This window comes from Nomascus leucogenys, chromosome 23, assembly GCF_006542625.1.
Source record: "Nomascus leucogenys isolate Asia chromosome 23, Asia_NLE_v1, whole genome shotgun sequence".
In the NCBI taxonomy this organism is placed as follows: Eukaryota; Metazoa; Chordata; class Mammalia; order Primates; family Hylobatidae; genus Nomascus; species Nomascus leucogenys.
Genome location: NC_044403.1, coordinates 6,807,493 through 6,831,941, shown reverse-complemented (window position 1 = coordinate 6,831,941; position 24,449 = coordinate 6,807,493). Strand labels below are relative to the sequence as shown.

General features: G+C 39.5%; 2 protein-coding genes across 5 annotated transcripts in view; both read left to right on the top strand.

The window, feature by feature from the left end:
• The window catches only part of PPFIBP1 (PPFIA binding protein 1), a 542,301-nt gene that overhangs the window by 88,600 nt on the left and 429,252 nt on the right, over positions 1–24,449 (top strand). The window lies entirely within an intron of this gene.
• STK38L (serine/threonine kinase 38 like) overlaps positions 1–24,449 on the top strand; it is a 114,309-nt gene that overhangs the window by 29,967 nt on the left and 59,893 nt on the right. For 2 of the 4 annotated variants that reach the window (XM_030804633.1, XM_030804629.1), the window contains exon 1: positions 3,710–3,849. The exons of 1 other annotated variant lie outside the window; for it this stretch is intronic. The gene's annotated coding sequence lies outside the window, so the exon portion shown is untranslated. Of the gene's footprint in view, positions 1–3,661; positions 3,850–24,449 lie in introns of those variants that run through there. One more of the 4 variants, XM_003265632.2, reaches the window with a different exon arrangement.

The following is a 24,449-nucleotide window of genomic DNA, read 5'->3' as shown; positions in this document are numbered from 1 at the left end:
TCTTCATTTTCAAACAAACTCAACTGCACTTAGTTGTCTGGTCTTGGTGAGAATCCTTTTAAAAATCATGGCTATGTGAGAAGAGGAGCCAGGAGTCAAGCACTCTTAGTCTCAAACTGGAAAGGCCCATTCAGTTTTTTAAAAAACCTTGTAAACTTTCAATTTTTTTCCAAGGTAAAAACCTTACTAGGTTTTCATCAGGACAGACTTCCAGGAGAACTAAAAAGCACCTATTTTCTCTCCTTTTTAAATCTATTGGCATAACACTGCATATCATAAACTTTTATGCTCTTTAAAATCTCTGTATCTGTAGTTGCATCTCTATTATCATTGTTACTGTTTGTGTCTTTTTGTTTTCCCTGGATTAATCTTGTCAAGCTTTTTCCTATTTACTTTTCCAAAGAATCAGTTTTTGGTTATTGTCAATTTCAGTCATTTTTTGTTTTCAAAAAAAATTAATTTCTAAATTAAATTAATTTCTAAATTAAGTTAATTTCTGCCTTTATCTTTAAAATTATATTTGAAATTATTAATCATAACAGTTTACATACATTTGAAAAACAGAGGTATATATGGGAATGATTATATATTTGATTTACATTCCTTGGTGGACATAAGGGTCATGGAGGGGCTTCTGCTCTAAGTTTTATATCCTTCTTCTTCCTTTGAATTTATTTTGTTTTCTCTTTCAGGTTTCCTGAGTTGAAAGCTTTGTTCATTTGTTTTCATTTTTGTGTTTTCTGTGAAGTGCATTTAAAACAATAAATTAGCCCTCTAAATACTGCTTTGGGTATATCCCACAGTTGCAAAATTGCATAAATGGAAAAGTTGCTTTATTCATTTGGTGGAAGGGTTTTATCAATAGCTTTCCTTCTATTATTATTTACTACTGCCATTTGGCATTCATTCATTACTTACTATGTGGTAGGCCTAAGAGAGTAAAAGTAATACCAAAGAGTTCTTCCGATCAAGGAGCTAACACTTTCACATGGTAAAAACAAAAATCAGATAAATTGAGTGCTGAAAAGGTTTTCATCATGATTTTTCTCATCCTTTCTGGCCTACAATTTTAGCCGGTCTGCCTACATTTAGCATAAACTTGAAGAAGAGGGAATATGTGGAGGAAGGGGATACAAAGTCATATTCAGCTGTAGTCTAATAAGGTTAGCAGTGGCCATAGTGTATGTTTATTACCTGAACTTTGATTCTGTATCAGATAGTTGGTGATAAGAGTTTTGGAAGTTCCTTCAAATGATCTATTACTTAGGTCAATGGTTCTTAACCTGGGTCTGTGAACCTCAATGAAAAAACCATGCATATATTACATACATAACTATGTATAGTTACATAGTTATATACATATTATATTTATGTAATTTTTTCACTAAACTCAAACTGAAAATTAGCATTTGTTCCATCATGAATGTAGGCAGCAAACCACAGGAATGTTAGCAATACCTGTGACTTTTCCTCAATAGGAATCACACATATTTTCTACCCCATTAAAGTTGTTGTAGATATCTCAAAATATTGTTTCTGTGTATCATTACTACAAAATTACTGTAGGTCTTGATATTATTTAATGCATTAATAAAGAGGCAAATATATAACTATTTTAGTTATCTATGGCAGTGTAACATAGTATCCCAAAAGTTAGTGGCTTAAAACCACAAATATTTATTGTCTCACAGTTTCTGTGGGCCAGAAATCTGGGCTTGGCTAGTCGGACTTGCTGGCTCAGTATCTGGTTTTACAAGGCTGCAGTCTAGGTGTCAGGTGGGGCTGCAGTCATCTCAAGGCTCAACTGGGAAGGAATCTACTTCCAAGCTTACTTACATGATTATTGGCAGTATTCAGTTCATCACAGGTTGTTGGACTGGGGGCCTGAATTCCTTGGTGGCTGTTGACTGGATATCTCTCAGTTCCTTGCCATGTGGGCTTCTCTGTAAGGCAGGTCACAACACACAGCTGGCTTCCATGAAAGCAAGCAAGTGAGAGAGCAAGGACAAGCAAGATGAAGCCCAGAATATTTTTGTAACCTAATCACGGAAATGATATCCTAATCACTTTTGCTATATTTCCTTTTTAAGATCTAAGTTACTAGAGAAGAGAATTACAGAAGGCAGGAATACTAGAAGGCGAGGATCATTGGCAGCCATCTTAGATGCTACTACTTACCACATAATTATATTACAAACTCACTTTTTAGTATTTTGGTAACTGTATGTTAACATTATCAATTTCCTTTGTAACCCTAGGTAGTTTATGCATTTAAGAACACTGTTTTCAAAAGGGGTCCGTAGACCACCAAAATTCTGGTTCATAGCTCTAATTTGTTTCAGTTGAGGTACTTTCAACAACTTCCCAGGGAAATTTGTTTACAATGGTCTCAATTTAGGAAAATTTAGGAACTAGAGGTCAAAGTCTTAGCCTATCCCATATTAACCTAGGCTGCTACTCTATACTAGTTCATATTACTCTAGTATGGCACATTTGAAGACATAAATTTGCTATGGAACAAACCATACACTGTTCTCAATCCTACCGTGGCATTTGAATGGTATGTGTATGCGTGCAGTACAGGGAGAAGGATGTATAGGCCTCTGTCAAGCTTGTCTGATCACAATTAAACCTCCTATGCTTGTATATGACAACTGTCATTTGAGTTCCAAAATGACCATATAAGTGGAGCTAATCTCCCCAAAAATACACTAATTACCAAACTAGAGCCTTTCCCACTACTAAGCTATGTATGAAAAAGCACAGTGTAAGAAAGAGAAATGATGTAATGCTTCTTTCCTAAGTGTTTCGCTCGTGTCCCCTGCTCTTGGGAAACCTAAAGATGACAGGTGGCATTTCTAAGTAATAATTTTTGCAAGCACAGTACCAGCTTCATATGTTGTCTCAGTAAGCTAAAAGCTAAGGATATTTTATAAGACCTCCAATACTCACATTGAGGATAAACTTGCCAACAATAATTGGGAGTCATTCTCTTATTTGGCTTTCCCAAAGGCCAGTTTTGTCCCCAGATGCAAATTGCATCAACCTTCCCAAAGTTGTCCCTTTTGGGTCATCCTATAGGGGAGTGCTCTTCTGCACATTTCTCAGATCCTACTGATAAAGCAGGCCAGTACTGTAGTTATTTTAGATTTTCCAAGAAAACCCAAACAGGTTTTTAATGTATTTTTTGTGGCATCTCCAAATCCTAGTTCCTCTCCAGTCTCTGGAGTCCCCTCATGGTGAAATGGAAGCATCAAGGAACCTGGGTGGCTTCGAGTCCCCACAGCTACCGACTGAGCAACTTAGCTGATCCATCTTTGTTGACCACTGTTTCCCAATCTGAAAAATGTGCGAATTCTCTCTTTCCATTTCTAACATTCTTTGCATTGCACTGTTTGAAAAATTCGGATGACATTTAGAATGTGACTAATGTCGCAACACACTAGGCCACTCTCAAGAGAGGCCTGAACAGGTTTGGAGTAAAAACGGCAGTGAGGCGAGGCTGGTGAAAAGGGAAGTGGCGACAGTTCAGTCAACTCCCTCAGAACCAGTCTGGACTTCACCAGGCAGAGATGGGTGGGGCCGGGAAGGGCGGCGTTGACGACAGAAAGCTACTTCCGGCTGTGGTGCGTATGACGTCAGGGCGAGTCGGACGACCCAGCCACCGAAAAGCCGAGGAGGGAAGGCTCGCGAGAGTTCAGGGAGGCCGCCCTGAGATTCCAGCGAGGCCGCGGGTCCCACCTCCCGGAGGCGGGGCGAGGGCGGAGCGGGGAGAAGGGAGCTGACGGGCGCCCGGCCGGCTGCGGTCCGTGCGGAGGCTGAGCCGGCCGCGGGCGCGACCGGAGGCAGGTGAGTTCGCGGATGCGGCGCTAGGCTGGGGGCTCGAGCTCGCCGCGCCAGCCCCAACTATGCGAGCAGGAGCAGGAGGAGATTTTAGGTGTCTTTGGGTGTCCAGGGAAAGCCGGGCTAATTCGGGGGCTGGAAATGTCTCCGGGGAACCTGCGGCGACGGCCTTGGCCCTCTTATTCCCCGGGGCGATACTGGCCCCGTGTGTCCAGAGAGGGAGTCTCGCGTCCGGGGAGGAATCTTTGTCCTCTGCTCCTTTCTCCTTCCACTCCCCGGCCCCCAAGCACCCCGCTGCGGGTCCCCGCCTGGGCTTCATAAACAATAACAAATGTCGCGGATCCTCTCCGGGTAGCCCCAGCGCTCCAGTCTCGTGCCCTCCAGCCGATGTCACCCAGAGCCAGGATCCGAGGCATGGCTCTTCAATTGTGGGGGCTGTTTGTGTACCGTTCCTAAAAACTGATGCGTCAGATTGCCAAACATTTCTCAAGACAGACTCAGGAAAGCCTCCCAGCTCCTTGAAGCCACGGAGTGCTCAAAACCAGTCTTAGAATCTATCTTTACCATTGCACCCGTAGCCCCTTCCTTTCAAAATCATTTTCTCCCACTCCTTTTTTCACCTTTAGTATCGAGGTCAAACGAGTGGTTATTTGGTGTGGGAATAGAAAAGATTATAACCGATTGAGTAGGGCACGTTTCACCTTTAAAAAGTTGCCAGGTTCACAGCAAAATAACAAACTTTATTTTCAAAACCAGTGGCCTCCCTTTTTACTGGTGCTGCTTTTGTTTCGTGTAATAGCTTTTCGGGTTCTAAGTTTGGAGGAATGATATAAAAAGAAATGGGAGGTGGGGGGAGGGCTAGTGGCTCTGGAAGTAGTGGCTTGTCCAAAAGTAGGATGCTATTGTTTCTCCCTTGATAAAATGCAGAACCAACGCTCTTGCCTATTTCACATAACTTGTGATAAGTTTTGAGAGAAGCCACTTAATCGGAAATGGCCTATTAGCTTATTTTACCGCTCAAATCTGAAAAAACAGCTTTAAGTGATTTAAATTCTGCCTCTTGATTGTAAGATGGGGATTGATGAGTGAGACCTTGTCTTTTTTGGCGCTGTGGCTTACGTTTGACCGGTCTCTCTACTTTAAGGCAGGGCCTATTGTACTTAAGCCCATTTTTGCTTCCTCAGTACAGATTCTTGAAAGTTCTTTGTCTCAATCATATATGCATATAAGGTACTGTAAACCTCTTTGAATTTGATTGGCCCTTCTCTCTGTGCCTCAGGATATGTAAAACAATTAAGTTTATTATACTGTTTCCCCAGTGGCTGAGAGGTATTGTATGTGAATTAGCCACCCTTGTGACTATTTGAGGAGAGAGAAGTTAGTCTAAAATATTATGTTAAATTATGATATTACATAATTTTATTGCATAAGTTCATCAAACTACTTCCATCTGAAAAATCCTGATCTCAAAAGAGGTAGGTACAATGAATTAAAAAATGTTTTGGTTTGACCTCACTTAGCTTTGTTTTCTCCTTGTTAAGATGGCTGATAATGTTTCCCATTTGGTTGTGATGCGTTTAGAATGAGAAGCAAAGTTGGGTGTAGTTTTTGTACTCTTTTGAAAGGCCTTGCCACTAGGAATGAAAAAATTAGACTTAGAAAACCCACATTAAATAGAAGCAGTTCTTCTCTAGCCATTTGCTCTTGAGTTTGTTTTAAAATAAGTCAAAGAATAGAGACCAAGATGATTTGTGCCAACAAATTGTTGTCCTTGTCAGTTTTTATGCTGAAAACTTGATTTCTAAAGATAGGACACTATAAGAACAAAGGAGAAATTGGACTTTCTAAAAAATGATAACAAAGCAATGGACTCAGTTCAGCTGTTTGCTTTCAGAAAAGTTCTGTTCTCTTGAAGTAAGGAGAGCATCATTGTGTTAGTGAAATTGGATAATGCACCTTAGAAAGTGCCTCCCCAGTGATCCAGGATAAGTTGGAGGCTTTTGTGTGTGTGTGTGGCACTTTTTGTTAAGAGGGAAAGAGGGCACAAATCAGAGCCAGAAAGATTTGCATCTCAATGTATTGTTAAAATGCTTTTATTTTATGTAAATAGTGTGGGGTGAATCAAGCAAGCATATTGTTTTCTAGCGTCCTTAGGATTACATTAAAATCAGCAGATGGGCAAGTTATGATTAGGTTAGACTTGACATATGCAGAAATTATGCTTCTGTATTTTTATATTAAAAGCACCATGGTCTTTTTGAATGAAATAATGAAAGCAAGCTTTTAAGACATAACTTTTTTTAAAAATTAAAAATCTGTCTTTGGTTAATAGTTTAAAAACATGAAGCATATCCTCCTCTTCTTCCCCCCAAAATTTGTGTTTAAGTCTTAAGAAAGTCTTTAGCAAGGTATGACCAGTACTTAAGTGCACTGGTTGCATAAGCCTTCTGTCTCCAGGTAAAAGTTTGCTAATTGACAGGATATTATTGTTCAGAATCTTTAGAGGGAGAGAAATGAAAGGCAACAGTGAACAGCGTTTGCTGCTCTGTACACTCGGACGAACTGCGGTTGCTGCTCTGTACAGTCGGACAAACTGTGGTTGCTGTCTTCAAGGAGATGTGATCCAGTGGGAGAGAAATATACCTACCCAAATAAATACCATAGAAAATGTGTTTTCTGAGGAGGCCAAGGAGGGAGGGATTAAGTGCTACTAGACCAATTAAGGAAGACTGAAATAGGAAAAGGCGTTTCTGTGGATGACTTAAGTGATCTAGTCATATGATAATGATGATAAGTAAATACTTTATATAATGCTGCTTCCTGCTAAATCCTTTACATACACTTCCTGCCTCACACAACTGTATGGAGTAGGTATTTTTATTATTCCCATTTTGCAGATGAAGTAACTGTGGTACTAAGGTTAGATAGCTACTGAGTGGTAGGACCAGGATTCTGACCCAGGCATTCTGGCTTGTACCCATATGGCATGCTTAACTGCAATCCATATTTTCTCTCCCATTCATGATGGTTTTCCTCAGGTCTGTAGTTTCAAAAACTTGACTTGGGAAATACATTCTTCTGACATCTAAATTTTGGGGTCAGTTTTCTAGAAAGAGTTCCAAAATAACACCCAAGTAAATGAGTTATTTTTGACATGTTATTTTAATCCATTTTTGGAAGTTATTCTTGGTGCAAATTAAATATAACTATTGAGTGGGACTTTTTAATAATTTTGACTTATTACCTATAAGTACTCATAAGAACTTAGAAGTGAGAAGATATTCCATATTAACTCTTTTGCTTAATGGACGCTTAATGGAATGTTTGAGTCATTGTATATTTTGTCCTGTAATTTATTTTTTTTAAAGACAGAACCTCACTATCTTGCCCAGCCTGGACTCGAACTTCTGGGCTCAGATGATCTTCTTGCCTCCTAAGTTGCGGGAACTATAGGCCTGAGCCACTGTGTTTGGCTTTGTTCTGTAATTTTTTTTTTTTTTTTTTTTTTTTTTTTTACAGAGTTTAAGTCTGTCTTTTAGGCTGGAGTACAGTAGTGCAATTATGGCTCATTGCAACCTCTGCCTCCCAGGCTCAAGCGATCCTCCCACCTCAGCTTCCTGAGTAGCTCAGACTACAGGTGTGCACAAGCACGCCCGACTGATTTTTAAATTTTTTGTAGAGACGGGGTTTCACTATGTTGCCCAGGCTGGTCTCGAACTCCTTGGCTCAAGTGATCCTCCTGCCTCGGCCTCCCAAATGTTGGGATTACAGGTGTGAGCCAATGTGCCCAGCCCTGTTCTATAATTTTTTAAACCACTTAGCACTGGATAGTTTTTGGGTTGAATTATGAAGTTGAAATTTAGTTAATGATTGAATGTTGGTCTCAGCCCTTTTAGTTTATTTTCATGAACAGCTATGTTTATAATGGCAGAAACAGGGTGAATAGAGTGTTGTACATGTAAAAATGAGAGAAGTTCCATCACTGATACTTTATGTTGGGGCAACTTTGACAGTTCTTTGGGATTGTGAAATAAAAGGTGCTATAGAAATGTCTTGTATAGGCCTACTCAGTACTGTAAATGTCCACCTGATTTTATTTATGAAGTTTCAGGAATAGTCCACATTTGTTATTGTTTAAGAATTGGAATCACAAATTCAATTGGATTTAAAGGTTAGAAAAAAAGTATACCTAGGCAGGGAATACAGCAGGTGAGCGGTGGGAGAGGTATTGCTTGCCTTTTCCTAACTGTCCAGCAGGATGCAGACTCTTCAGCTTCTTTGTTAGTGCCCGCAGTTGACCGTACTCATAGTTTAAGTACAGCTCCAGAGTCATAGTCTCTGTGAACGAATATAAGTAATCTCCACTTGACTCAATGGGGTAGGTTCTAGAAGACACCTATACTAGCACAGTTGATGGTTGGTGAGCTTAAAACCGAATGGGAAAAGTAGCAGAACTAAAGCCAGGATTTAAAGCACGTGTATTTATATTATTGAAATAAGACAGAGATGGCAAAACAAATTTTAAAAGTTTTTTTTTTTTAAACATACCTTAAATTAGTAGTGATGGTATATCATTTCCATTTACCATGCCCTGATTGGCAGATCTTTAGCCCATCATTTCATGGAGATACTTAGATGTGGACTTTGCTTTGTTATAAAAAGTTTCCAAGTTCTTCTAAGTACAGGTGGTTTGGGAAGATTGTCTTAGTAAAAAGGTGTGTGAGTAGGTCTATCAAAAGGAAACCAGTCATATTGCTACCTCCTTGCTGATACAAGTTTTGGGGGCATCTTTTCCCAGTAGGAATAGCTTATCTGCATGGAAAGTCTGCTGAAGCAGGTAGCCTGCCTCTTAGATGAGCTCTGCACAGATCTTAGGGAAGACCTTAACAGTTATAGGTCATGTGGTGACCTGATCATTCACAGTCATATTGTATAAATTCCAAACAGGCCTGGAGCCTTGGCAATTGTCTGTGGTGTGTGATAACACTTCTACTATGCTTAGCTTTTATTTATTTATGTATTTGTTTTTGAGACAAAATTTTACTCTTGTTGCCAAGGCTGGAGTGCAATGCATGATTTTGGTTCACTGCAACCCCCGCCTCCTGAGTTCAAGCGATTCTCCTGCCTCAGCCTCCCAAATATCTGGGATTATAGGCATGCACCACCACGCCTGGCTAAGTTTTGTACTTTTAGTAGAGATGGGGTTTCACCATGTTGGTCAGGCTGGTCTCAAACTCCCGACCTCAGGCGATCTGCCGGCCTCGGCCTCCCAAAGTGCTGGGATTACAGGTGTGAGCCACTGCGCCCGGCCTGTGCTTAGCTTTTAAATTCTTAACAAGCTCTTTGCCTTCCCCTTAATTAACACCAGATCAGGTGGTAGCCCAAATTGTTGATTCTCTGGCCATTTATACAGAAGGCTTCCTGTTTTCCTTGCCTTTTGCTGATTCTCGTTGATTCCACAGGTATAGAATTTCTACATGTTATAATAGATAAATCTCTGATCCCATATGCACAGATAGCATCCATTGTTTTCTTACCTCTTTGAGTGATTTACTGTCTCTACAGCTGATTCAGGAGATTTTATTACTCTTTTTCCTGATTCCTGGGACACTTTTACTGCTTTTGCACTTCCTGAATAGGGTGGAGTTAATAATGTTTAACACCTCAAATCAACTACAAATACAAGACACCCAGAATAAAGAACAAGATGGCAGAAACTAACATGAGGGCATGATAGCTAATACCAGCTATTTTTGGCGTTCAGGGTTGCTGTTGCTGTACCTTTGTTACGGAGTCTAGCTTTCATTCTATCTGTGAAAGTTTAGAAAATTGAGTTTGGGACAGAGAAGCTTCTGCACACATTAATGCGCACTTTTCAGGGGCCAAGTTCTCCCATTCCTATTCTGCTTTTATGAATACAGTTATTGCTATTCTGCTTTTATGATCTGGAGATTTTGACTGCATTTCTCTTGATTCCTCACCAATTCTAGAGACACAGTAAGTAATCTGAACATTTAATATGAAGAATACTTTGTGTAATTTATATGTCTCAAACTTTGTCTCCCAGTGGTAATATATAGATTTAGCTCCCCGAATATCATCTTCCCCTCTTAAATGTTCGTGATTCCTTTTTCTTTCTGAATGTCACCCATCAGGGCACAGGTCTAATAATTTTATCAATGCCAGTAACCACTTATCCCTTACTATGCACCAGACATAGTGCTAAGTTCTTTATATATATTATCTCATTTAATCCTTATAGCAATCTTGTGAGTTATTATCTCTACCTACAAATGAGGAAATAGGAGCTTAGAGAGGTGAAGTGACTTTCCCAGGGTCACACAGGTAGATAGTAAGTGGTAGAGTTAGAAATTGCTTCTTTGGGCCGGGTGCGGTGGCTCACACCTGTAATCCCAGCACTTTGGGAGGCCAAGGCGGGCAGATCACGAGGTCAGGAGATTGAGACCATCCTGGCTAACATGGCAAAACCTCGTCTCTACTAAAAATAAAAAACATAGCCGGGCGTGGTGGCAGGCACCTGTAGTCCCAGCCACTCCAGAGGCTGAGGCAGGAGAATGACGTCAACCCAGGAGGTGGAGCTTGCAGTGAGCTGAGACCGCGTCACTGTACTCCAGCCTGGGCAACAGAGTGAGACTGTCTCAAAAAAAAAAAGAAATTGCTTCTTCAGATCAGGTTTGCTCTCTCTTACATTGCATTATTTTACTACAGAAACTTCTCCTTTTCTCTTTAATTTACCTCCCTCTTCTAGTTCCACCCCAAGTTTTCTTCTTTTTCCCCTCCTTTTTTTGCATGTCAGACATAAATTCTCTTGAGAAAAGTATGCAGAAATAATTCAATTGTATTCTGATTTCTTATAGAGAGAGATTTACTCTTAACACTTACTTTAAGAATAATACCAGGAGCCCTTATATTTGTATTACACTTTATAGTTTTATGAAGCATTTTTACACATTTCCTTACTTAATCCTCATAGCAGTCAGGTGGTATAGGCAGTGAGGGTTATGGCTACACCTATTTTCAGGTAAAGAGAAGAACTCAGATTAAGTGACTTGTCAGATCTCAAAATAAGAGACAGAGCCTGAATTTAAACTTAGGTCTTTCGACTCTAATATAAACACTTTATTTAACACACTGGTCTTCCTTGCAGAATAAAAGCTGCTACAAGTGAATTGTTCACTAAGGGCTCTACAAAATTAGTTGATGAGACAAGGTTTTTGCCCTTAGCAATTACAGTGCTGAAATAAATGATATAATCAAATGTTCTGACTTCATTTAAGCCAATTAGGAGTGGGTAAATATCATTATAGCATGGCATTTTCTAAAGTTTTAAGCCTTGAGCTTTGTTTTGTTTTGTGAGAATTGAGAAGCTGGAATTTTAGTTCTGCATTTTGAATCATGAAATGTTAAAGTCCTTAATTCTTAAGTTATTGTCTGTCTCATTGTGCACTCAACTGCTTACATTCTAACTAAAACGATGATAAAGGAATAGGGTGAAGGGAGGACAGACGTAAACAGTGAAATTAAGGAGTTGGGAATCCTAACAAGGGCTTGCTGAGGTATCTTACAGAAGCACTTTTTTTTTTTTTTTTTTTTTTTTTTTGAGACAGAGTCTCACTCTGTCGCCCAGGCTGGAGTGCAGTGGCACGATCTCAGCTCACTGCAAGCTCCACCTCCCGGGTTCACGCCATTCCTCCTGCCTCAGCCTCCCAAGGAGCTGGGACCACAGGTGCCCACCACCACGCCTGGCTAATTTTTTGTATTTTTAGTAGAGATGGGGTTTCACTGTGTTAGCAAGGATGGTCTCAATCTCCTGACTTCGTGATCTGCCCGCCTCGGCCTCCCAAAGTGCTGGGATTACAGGTGTGAGCCACCACGCCTGGCCTACAAAAGCACTTTTGTAGAAAATTGAATATGATCCTTAAAAGAATGGATAAGCTACAAGTAGCATTCACTTCTGGAAAGTGTTAATGTTTGAGAGCTCAGACAGCTTCCTTAATGATCCATTTTTGACATACTATCTTGTACTAGTGTCTGTTTTATTAAATTTAATTTTTACTAGCAGTGTTCATTTTTACTTAGTTAAACGTCTACCCACTGACCTGCTCCCATTGTGGAAACACCACACCGTGTTTGCCCCTTATGACTTTTCTGTATTTGGCAGCAGAGGCTGGTTGCTCAGTTTATTGTAGTACTAGGGAGTTGCCCTTTGTTGTGTTTTTTACAACAGCGATCCATTTCATTTGGACATTTTCAGATCTGGTTGAGGATGTTCTCCATATGTCGACTCTTACCTAGCCAAACAGAATAGACTTTTTCTATTTTAGTGACTGGATTGGAAAATTTTAGTACTGAATTGCATGTATATTCTTAATATTGGCAAATCCTAAAGGAGTCACAGACTCATAATATTTTAGTGAGGTTAGTCATCATAATTCATTATTTATCAGCTATTTCCAGGGCACTGGGTTAGGTACCATGGCAAAATAGAGACAAATAGATGTTTGGCCCTCCATTTAGAAAAGTTCAATCCAGTAAGAGGTATAATGTATGGGTACAAATAACTGTAATTCAAACAGAAAGTGATAACGGAGTAACAGGGTACTGTGGGAACAGAGGAAAGAGAGATTGCTTCTGGCTGTAGAAATTAGGAAAGCTTCCTATATGAAGTGAAATATGAATTGACCATTTCAGAGTGAAGGACATGCCATGCAGAGGGATTAGCATAAATTGGGTGTATCTGTACAGCACCTGGTAAATTCTGTTAATTATCTACTTCTCTTTCTGCTCTATTGGATTTGAACCCGTTGAACTTAGAGAATTGATGTTTTCCAGCTTTTCATTCTCTACTTCACCACCTGCTCAACTTGGTACATTAATTACTTACAGCTGTAAGTGGCAGTAGTGTATATGGAGTGAATTCAAGGAAAGAGAGTCCAGAAATGGGAAGACCAGTGAAGAGACAAATTTAAATAATCTAGGTGATAATAATGAAGTTCTAAACTAGGTGAGATTGGGAAGGAGAGACTTGCATGGATGGGTCTCTCCTTTCTAGTGAAAGAACCTAGACAGTTCTTTCACTGTGAATTGTACATAAAGTACACACCGTGTACCAGGAGATATGGAGAGGGACAGACACGGTGCTCCCGCAGAAGCCGGGCAGGTGACTGAAGAGCTACATTCACAGGGGTAGAAATAGCGGCAATCAGGCATAGCAGCTGTCATGAAAGAGCAGTGAGAGGCACACCTAAGGGAGAGGGGCACCTACTTGGGATAGTGAGAGAAGCTTTCCAAGGATGTATGAGTGTTTGAGCCTAGACTTGAAGGGTGAGGAGAGGAGTGTTTCAGGCCGAGGAGCCTCAGGCGGGTATTATCACATAGTGATGTAAGACACTGAAGCATATTCGGGGGCCACAGGAACCGGAATTGTTGCCATGGTGCTGGACAGGAGCAATGAACTTTTATTTGCTGTGTATTTATGTTTATCCAGCTTTAGCACTCTGAGCTTTTGTAAGAAAGTGTTTCTGTTGCCTCTAGTAGCCTATTGGAAGCACCTCTTCTGTGCTTCCCACTCCCAACCTGGAGTGCAGTGCCGGTGATAAATTGTCTCTTGCTTCCATTTTGTGAAATTAAACAGAAAAAGTAAAGATGCCATCAGCCAGAGAGATAAAGGGAAAAGTAAATCCACTAAAATCCTTTTCTTTGATGAAGCCTAGAACCACCGAGGTTGTTGTATAAAGAGAATGCTGCATCAAAGCACAGCTTCAAGAGCACCTGACTTGAGGGAGGGGATTGTGGTAGGAACATGATTATTTACCTTTCCCATATGGTTTTATGGAACTCTTAAACATTTCCCAAGACTGTAATACCTAATACTGAAGTCCTTTTATTCTAGTGCTAGCCTTGATTCTTTTCCTCTTCTCTACTCTAAGCCTTATTATTTTTTTAAAATAACACAGTTTAATAACTAACATGACCCTAAACTTCAGATGGTGTCAAACATCATCTCCGGTCCTCCTCTATCCTTGTTTGGTCATTCAGAGACCTGTATGTGCAAATCATTATTATAAACTTTGTTGTATAATCTACATTAGATTGCTAGAGCTAAAAAGCACCACAGATTTCTTTTTTACATAGATTTACGTTCTACAGTGGTTATTTTTTTTTTTCTGTCCTTTGGATTGGACCACTGAAACAGAATATAAAGTTGTTTTCTAAGGACAACCAAAAAGTTAATGGTAGTCTCTAAGTCAAATTATATCCATTGTATTTCTAGGCCAGGGGTTGGCAGCTGTGTTGGCTTTAGTGCCGTTACTGATAATACTAAAAGATTATGGGCACTCTCAGGAGGAAAGTGAAAGGAACAGGAGGAGAAAAAGCAGGCTTGCGGGGTGGTGGGGGAGGCATAGAGAGGGAGCAGGAGAAAAAGTACATATGGTTAAAAGAGGTCAAGTACCTCTCACACCTATTCCAGGTACCACTTGGTGGGACCAATGCCATATTTAAGGATGAAGTTGAACTCCCAGCAGTCCTGTCTGAAAATACTCTGGTTGTATTTTTATGCCAAAAATGGCAGTTTGTTTTAATCAAACATTTCTGGATTTAATTTTTAAAATTGTTTATGACCAGTGTCTCTCTCTTTTTAGAATTGAGCAGAAAAGTAGACAGAAATCAACATACTTTAAATATCAATGAAAATTATAAGCACATTTCTGAAATGTAGTTAAAGCTTTAAGATCTAAATCCATAGATTATCCCCATTGTATAGCCCAATTCAGGCACAAGGTGGCAGAAGGTAAAGGGATGAATAGCTGGGAACATGTGTTTGAATTTTTACTGTAGTAAAACTGCATTTTCATACTAACCAAGAGTGTAACTGGACCCACAGAAGGAAAAATAGGGCTAAGAAATTAGAGCCTGTGCTTTCCTGTACAAGTAAACCAAGTACTGTCTCCCTTTCAGAAAACATTATCAAACAACAAAAAATTTATTTTTTAGAACTTACACAAAATATTGGACTGACAAAGCCAAAAACAAAAATACTTAAGATTTTAGCTTTTCTGTAATAGTGGTGAAAAGTAATTTCTCAGATTGTAAGAAATACTGTGTTAAATTGAAGTTTTTGATTGATTTTCAGAGTTGAAAGATGCATTAGAGGTCATCTAGTCTTACTCTGTTGTGAATTCCCTGTACATCATCTCCAACAAGTGGATATTTAGTCTTTGCCTAAATATTTAAGTTCCTTGCCTAAAGATAAGGAACTTAACAGATCATAAGATAGCTAACTTTCATTCCCTTAAGTGGTTAGTAAGCTCTTTTGTCCCCAATCCTCTTCTCACTCCCTGCACTGTGAGTGTGGGTGATCTCATATGCTCTGATATCTTCAATAACTTCTCTGCAAGGATGACTTCCAAACTGGTATATCTTGCTCAGGTCCCCATCCTGATCTTGAGACCCCATTGTCCATCTGTCTTCTAGATATCACCACCTTTGGTGTGTTCCACGGGTAACTTAGATTCTGCTCGCCCAGAGCTGACTTTATCTTCTCCCTTCCCAGAGCCATTCTTGTGCTCCTTAGCTTTCCCAGTGCGTGGCGTTGTTCTCTATTTGGTTCTTAAGCTGTAAACCTGGAAATCACCCTTGACTTGTCCTCCTTGTTTATGACTGACATCTAGTCATTTTTTAGGTCTTCCTTAACTATGTCTTGAACTCTGCCTTTGCTCTTCCTCCAGTGCCAGAATATTCATTTAGGTGCCCAATGATTGAACTAGCCGTCTTTCCCTGCTACCAGTCTTGCCTTCTTTCAGTCTGTCTTCCATGTGGCTGCCCACGACTGTCCTAAACTTGAATCTGATTATGTAACTTTCATCCTTAAAATTTCTAGTGACTCCCCATGGCCTCTTCCAGGCTCCTTAGTGTGACACATTAGTTCCTTTTTAGTTTTCCAGCCTTATACTTCCATCACTCCCCTACTCACCTCTCCAACCACACTGAACCACTAGCTTTCTCGTACCTTCGATCTCACACACTACTTTCTGGAATGCCCTTTCCTATACTTTTTGGGTAATTCCTGTGCTTTCTTTGGTATTCTTCTTAGGCATCTCTTTCAGGGAGGCCTGCCTTGACCTCTTACCTCCAGCAGGGTTAGGTACCTCTCCTAGGCTTTCTGACAGTGTCTAGTATGTGTTTCTTTTATGTTTTTTAAATATCCAAACTACAGTAAGAGGTAATAATGTTGGGCATTGACTGTGTGTCAAAACTTAATGAGCATTTGCTATGTGCCAGGCATAGGACAGTGCTAACTGGAAAGTGTTTCCTTATATAATTTTCAACTGGTTCTCATCTCAGACTTAGAGATAATTTTATGTCACTGCAATAGTAGTATTTGAAGATGGCTATCCAACATCTTCTCTCTTTCAGGCTCAGTATCTTCATTGAATTTGTTCAAATATGGATTTCAGACCTCTTGCCTTCCTGGTCACTCCCCTCCATGTGTTTTATTTTGTTTTCTCTCTTAAAATACGTGGTTCCGTTTTACATCAAATAGAGTTGTCATAAAGGAACATAGGGCTTCTCAGATGGGTAGAAGCTGGATATGGATTGTCATATTTAAGTTATAGACCTCACTTACCTAGGTCCTTAGCTGTGAACATTTTTCTGAACATTTTCCAGAAGTCACCAGAATTACGGGAATTTACTTATAGTTAGCAAGTGATGGAGAGACTGACATAAAACCAAGAATGCCAGTTAGTGAATTTATTAATATAACTGTGAGCGGAACAGAAATTTATAGTTTTGTGAGCACACTCTCATCACTATAGGAGAATCTACAGGGGAAGCCCGCCCATCTAATCAAATGGGTAATCTTAATGGGGAGTGTCACTAAGTCAGGATAACCCGATGGAGAGTCTTTATAAGGATGCAGCTGTCCAGCACTGCTCTGGGGATATGGTCAGTGTGCTTTCACCTCAGACAGTGTTGGGGGCACATAGGCAAAGTCTTCCTTGTTAAACTCCTGCTCCCCCCCCACTACCCCAGATTAATATAACCTCCTTCTGTCAACATAGTTGACAAGGTTTCAGCTTTCTTAATTCACATTCCAATCCTGTCTCCCAGAAACTATATCCTACTCACTTTTGACCAGACTTGGGTATCCCCAGCCCTTTTCAGTCACACATTTTCTTGGAATTACTTACAGTGATGGCTAAATTCCATCACTCTATTTGATTCAGACTGGTGTTACTCCCAGAGGATGACTTAATTTTCTAATTATGAGGACATTTATTTTGCCCTTTGTATGACTATAGGACATCACTAAGTGTTGAATAACTTCTCCAGATATGAGCCAACTAGTACAGTGTAGAGTATGGCATTCACCTTCCTTGTGCATGACTTTATTTATATGTGTGTGTCAACTCAGCCCAAGATTAAGATTGTATACATTTTAGGGGCAGCCATTTCACACTTTAATTTATGTCAAGCTTTTTTTTTTTTTTTGAAGTGGAGTCTTGGTGTGTTGTCCAGGCTGGAGTGCAGTGGCACAGTCTTAGCTCACTGCAGCCTCTGCCTCCCGGTTTCAAGTGATTCTCCTGCCTCAGCCTCCCAAGTTGCTGGGATGACAGGCGAGTGCCACCACGCCCAGCTAATTTTTGTATTTTTAGTAGAGACGGGGTTTCACCATGTTGGCTAGGCTGGTCTCGAACTCCTCACCTCAAGTAATCCACCCACCTCTGCCTCCCAAAGTGTTGGGATTACAGGCATGAGCCATCATGCCCGGCCTATGTCAAGCTTTTATTTGAAAAAACTCTTTAGTTCTTTTTTTTAAAATGTAATTTAAAAAATATTTTAATAGAAACAGGATTTCGCTATATTGTCTAGGCTGTTCTCGAACTCCTGGGCTTAAGCAATTCTCCTGCTTTGGCTTCCCAAGGTGCTGGGATAGTTGCCTTTTTGTGTGTGTGTTTTGAGATGGAGTCTCACTTTGTCACCCAGGCTAGAGTGCAGTGGCATGATCTCGGCTCACTGCAACTAACTTCCACCTCCCGGGTTCAAGTGATTCTCCTGTCTCAGCCTCCCAAGTAGCTGGGATTACAGGCCCCTGCCTCCATGCCCAGCTAATTTTTGTATTTTTAGTAGAGATGGGGTTTCACCATGTTGGCCAGGCTGGTCTCGAACTCCTGACCTCAGGTGATGTGCCCACCTCGGCCTCCCAAAATGCTGGGATTACAGGCGTGAGCCCCCGCGCCTGGCCTGGTTGCTTTTTTATGTATACAACAGTTTTCACAATTTCTATTTAGCATTTGATTTTTTTTAACCCAAATATAATTCTTTACGTTTTCTCTATTAAATTTTATTTGTTAAAGTTAATATTCTGTTAAAATTGTTTTAGATCTGACTCTGCTCTCCTTTTTTTCATTATTCTCTCCAGGCTCTGATCATCCCTACATTTTGATAAGGATGTTGGAAAAACTTTTATCCAGATCATTGGTAACACTATTGCCCAAGCCCAGTGAATATTGCAGAACTTATTTATGGGCATTCTGAGTTTTGTTATTTAATTGGTTATGTATACGTGTTACTCAGCCCATCTCTCTTTTCCTCTCAGAAAGAATTGGAGAGTGGAGCTTGTTAAATACCTTTCAGAGCATCACATAGATTTGTCTTAGAGCTTTGCCAACAAAAGAAATAAAATTACTTGGCAAGACTTGTTCCTCCTGAACCTACACTGATTCTCAGTGATTGCCCATCTTTGTCTACTCAGAAACTGTTTTATAATCATCTAGGATTTTCTTCGGGCTGAATGATAAACACAGAGTTAATCTTTTGCCACATTCATTTTCTTTTGTTATGTTTGTGTTTTTTCCTCACTCTGAAAGATGGAGTACTTTGTCTCCTGTCTTAACCTCTTTGGTCTTCCTAACTTGTTAAAGAGTTATTGTAGCATTCAGCAAAATTCCCATGCAGGCTCACAGTAGACAACTGGTCAAGTCATATTTGCAGTGTGTCGGGGGCAGGTCTTTTATGGCCGCTTCACGTGTCATGGGCATCGGTTCTTTCATCCTAACACACCACTTTTTGCTGTCGTTCTGCTAGACTGAGAAGAGAGGCAGGGATTGAGCAATGGACACTGGACTGGAAGTTCCCTTTTATAAAATAAGCGTCATACCTACCTCTCCAGGTAGAAATATGTAAAAGGTCTTTGTAAACTGTGAGGGGGTATTCAAGTGTAGAATTTTTAAAAAGCAAAATAGAAGTGAAGGGTTTCTTTCCTTTTTTTTTTTTCTGACATGTATTAACTACACCGTTTACCTTAACCAACATACTCAGCCTTTTGTGTATACCAGACCTTTTGTAAACTTTCTCTTCCAGACATAAATTCAAAAGTCCCTTTTGTAGCCCTTAATGATTTTCTTAAGTTCAGCTCATTGTGGACATTTGACTTCCTGATACCATCCTGTGTTTCTTTTATAGGCATCCATGTTATGTGACCCTCCTTTCTTTTTCTGTGTCTTTGAAAATCTGAGTTCATTGAAGAGCTCTTTGTGCAGCCAGTCTTTTCAGAATCTTCCCATTTTCTGTCATTAATATCCTTTGCAGTTTATAGCCAGAACTCTGTTTCTTATATCAAGTTTTAATCTTTGTGTTGTGACTAGAAGAAAGAGGATAGAAGCAATACTGGTTTTATGTCAGTCTGTCCATCACTTGTTTGGTTATACAAGTCCCCCACTACCACCACTACCATGTTTTTCTGACTCATTCTCTTTCTTTGTCTCTTTTTTTCATCTTTCTTTTCTGGATTCTTCTTGCGATATAACTAGGAATTATTCTAAAGCTCACAAGTTTCAGTCTGGTACTTTATCAGATCATGTATAGATATGGAACATTTTCCTTGTTATTCTTCTAAATTCATTTTCAATTTATAATTTACTTCCAACAGAACAAAATGACACTGTCTTCAGGGTAATAATCATGTTTGCCTTCCTTTGTATTTTTCTCATAACACCTAGTAAAAGGTAGGTATTTAATACAAGAGAGCATTTAGTGAAAGGGAGCCTAATAAGTGTGAATTCTTATGGGCATAATTCAGGAGTAATCCAAAGTCCTTACTGTCTTTGCAGGGTTTTACATGTTCTTGCCCCTGTCACCTCTCTGAACTCTTTCTTACCACTCCCCCTCACTCTCTCTGTGCCATACTGAACTCCTTGCTGTTTGTAACTGCATACGTCTGCTTTAGGGCCTTTGCACTTACCATACATGCTGTGTGGTAAATCATTCTTTTTCATCTCATTCAAACCTCCTTCTCAATGAAACCTCTTCTGATGACCTTATTTAAAATTGTAATGCCTCTTCCAGCACCTATACTTTCTTTCCATCCCCTCACCCCCCTAGAATATAAGATCCATAAGGGCTGGTATTTTGTGTCATTTGTATTTTTATAAGGTGCCAGGAGCAGTATCTGGCACATAGTGGATGTTCAGTAAATATTTGTTGAATTAATTAATCAAGGCCAGTTTAACTAGACTTCTGTTCTTGAGAGCTTCCTAAAACAGATGACTCATCTTTCTTTTTTGAGTCTCAGGCAGGATTTACTTTTCTTTTCTCTGAACATTTTGTAATTTTTGTTGCCTAATTGCGTCCCATGTTTCCATTCCCAGCTATTGTAACAAACTTGAAAATTCCATGGTAAATTGCTCTCCGGTTTCCCAGTACTTCCATTTATCATCGAATTTCTTCCCAGTGGTCACATTCACATCCAGAATATCTCTTTTCCTATTTGAGAGGTGGAAGGGTTAGCAAGGCATTTATCAGAGACATGGATTTTAGCTGTGGGAGAATTCTAGCGGCTATCCCAAAAGTTGAAGTCCCCATCACAGCTTATTTGTGTCAGTCTCAGTCTCTAGAATACCAGCAATTCTTTATGCTTCTACTTTCCTTGCTTTTGCCCTATTCTAGTGCAGAGTCCCATTTCATCAAATCTCAGTGATGCTTAATAGTATCATATTAACTTATTGTAAATTGTCAGTTTTCTTTCTTTGTTTAATACCCATATTCTGGGCATGGGTTTCCACAGACCTGAGACCACTTTGTTGCTAACACCTTTCCCATTTGTTTTTCTGCAACAAATAATTGACCCAAGCATTCCCATTATTTTCAGTTTTCTTTTTCAGAGCATGCCCAGCCAGCTTCTTTCATTGTTACAGTAATATCTGAACTTTTTCTATCTCTTCTTCCATTTTCAGCTTAAGGTCTACTTGATAAGTTAATCAAAATTACATAGCGATTAGAAAAAGCTCAAGATCCATCACCATTTTAACTGTGTGACCTAAAACAAATTTCTTAAGTTCTTCTCTAAATTTGTTTTCGTATCTGTAAAATGGGGAGTGGGGAGCAGTAATGCCTGCTTTTAATCATTACTTTCAGAATTGAGTGATATGAAGATGATGATGATAAACTTTTATGTAGGGTTTACTATTTGCCAGATGTTGTTTTAAAAGCCTTACATATTATTAACTAATACAGTATATGTAGTATACAGTTCTGTTTATTAGCATATGCATGGCACGTGGAAGCAGTCAGTAAATGTTAGTTTTTATTAGCAGCATCGGCAGCAGATCTCTGGGTAAACATTCTTTTCTTAGTTTTTGCAAGGTATACTTCCTCACCAGTGAAAAGTCTGTTACAGATTATCGTATGCTGTGGTATGAATCAGACATTTGTGTACCATTTGTTCCATTTTTGACACTATTCATTTGCTATAAGAAACCACAGAAATCTCACAATAGTCCCTTCTCTTAAAAAATTATATTTTAGGATTAGTGCCCAGACAATAATAATGCCATTATTGAGAAGCCAGCCATTACACACTGAAACTAAATACAAATTATGTCTTTAAATTTAAAGTAAAATTTCAACTTTTAAAAATAGAAATTTTATTGAAAATTAGTTTTTATAATTTACATTTAGTAAATTCTATATATTTTCACTGATTCAGTACAAAATGTTTAAATCAAAATACCTATTGAGAAAGCACTATAGAAACTTTGCTAGGTATTAAGGTTAAAAATCCTAAATCATTACATTTTCCATGGCAGAAAACTGATAAAATCATTGAGTAGTCAATTTCTGAAATGTTTCTTAATTTTAGAATAATATGGGTAAACAGCCAGGTGCAGTGGCTCACGCCTGTAATCCCAGTGACTCAGGAGGCTGAGGTAGGAGGATCATTTGAGGCCAGGAGTTTAAGGCATCATTGAGCTATGATGGCACCACTGCACTCCAGCCTGGGTGATGGAGTGGGACTCTATCTCTAATTTAAAAAAAAAAAAAGGAATAATATGGGTAAGTGTATTTAAAGTACACTAAGAATAAAACAAAATATTTGTTGTATGTAGACTCTGAGTTTTTTTTTTTTAGATAGAGTCTTACTCTGTTGCCCAGGCTGGAACGCAGTAGTGGGATCCCAGCTCACTGCAATCTCAGCCTGCCGGGTTCAAGTGATTCTCCCATCTCAGCCTCCCGAGTAGCTAGGATTACAGGCATGCACCACCACGCCTGACTAATTTTTGTATTTTTAGTAGAGATGGGGTTTCGCCACGTTGACCAGACTGGTCTCGAACTCTTGACCTCAGGTTCACCCACCCGCCTCAGCCTCCCAAAGTGCTGGGATTACAGGCTTGAGTCACTGTGCCCGGCCAAGACTGTTTTGATAGAACACTTAGTGTCTCTCTCACCTTGTATTTAGAAAAGTTAGAAAGTAAAGGATAATGTATACAGAAAGCTTTTTGAAGACTCTTAAGAAGTTCATAAATATGGGGCACTACGACTATGCATATGAAAATATTTCCTATCAGTTGGCAGTTACCGCCTCTTATAGTGGCATGGAACCTCTTGAGTTAAACCAAGGCTCAGTGAGATTTGGTGATTTAGGTAGTGTTATTTTATGAACAAGCAGGACTCTACTCAGGTCTTTTATTTTATTATGCTTCTCTTTGACATTCACTCCAGTTAAAGAACTCTTTTAAAAGACCTCCTGCCTGGTCTCACGGAGATTCAAAGGTGTTTGAGTCCTTCCTTATTATCCCCTTGGAAGATGCTTTGAGGACCCCAGTGATGAATCCCAAGAACTCTGTCTCCACTATCCCTGGTATAGGGCACCTCATCACTCTGGCGTTATCCCTGAAGGGCCTTCATAATAATGTGCTTAAAGAGTCCCCTATTATGTCCTTCAGGATGGAGCTTGACTTGCCCAAATTGCTATGTACATGTTAAAGAGAGGCTGGAACTGAAGTTGGTCATTTCTCACTGGATCAGTCAACAAGATTTGAGTACTTTCTGTGTGCTCTGCATCATTCTGAGTACTCTGGGGGACAGAATAAGGCGTGGCTCCTGCCTTCAAGGAGTATGGAATTTAATAGAAGATGACAACATACATGATTGTAAATCTGTCTAAATGAGAGTACCTAATTGTGAGATTCCTAATAAACAGCAAGACATGTTCTGAAAATGTGAAACATAAATGAGGTTGAAGAAATTGTGAAAAGTTTAGCAGAGGAGGAATCATTTGTCAGGTTCTTTAAATACAAGTAAAGGGGAAAGGAAGGACCATTTTTAAGTTTAGATATTCCAAGGGTTAGTGGTGAGGTTGATTATGGTATGTCTTCTCGTTGATGAGGGAGGAGACTGGCGAATAGGGGAAAATAAAGTTAAATAGCTAGGGTGGGGCCAAATTATGGGTTTTAATAAAAGCCAGGCATAGAAATTTAGATTGGGGTGGTAGAAAAAGGAAGGCTTTAAAAGTTTTCGAGCCAATGAATGACATCATACAAGTTCTATATAAAGAGCAGTGATTTCAGGATGGGAGAGAATGGCATCAGGAAGACCCACTTGAATGCTGGTAAGTAATGTTACTAACAGTGCCATTAGTAACATTAATGTTACTAGGGCCTGGACTGATATGCTGATGGAAGTGAGAATGAAGAATAAGGTGGGATGAAAAAGATTTTGACAAGAGTTTTTTAATGAACCTGAAACGGGAAAGGGCGAGATTAACTAAGCCTGCTTACCATGGACAGCAGTGGGGTTGCTAGAAGATTAGCTGTGGGGAAAAAGTTATGCATTTACCTTTGGGCATAATGAAATGCAATTGACTCTCCATATTCATGGGTTCTGCATCCACTGATTCAAACAACTGTAGAACAAAATTGTCAGAAAAAACAATACAACAATAAAAAATGATACAAATAAAAAACAACATGGTATACCAACTATTTACATAGCATTTATATCATAGTAAGTATTATTAAGTAATCTAGAGATGATTTAAAGTATATAGGAGGCTGTGTGTAGGTTATATGCAAATACTATACTATTTTATACCAGTAACTTGAGCATCCATGGATTTTGGTATACAAGGGGGATCCTGGAACCAGTTCCCCATGCATGTAAAGGATGACTGTATGAGTTATCTGTAAAATGGTTTGGTTGAAATGTTTAGAAAACAGCTAGAAATACAAGACTGGCTGTTGGATGAAAAAAACATAGGACTAGGAAATTCAGGTATGCTAGTCTTTTTGAGTATTGCTTAAAGC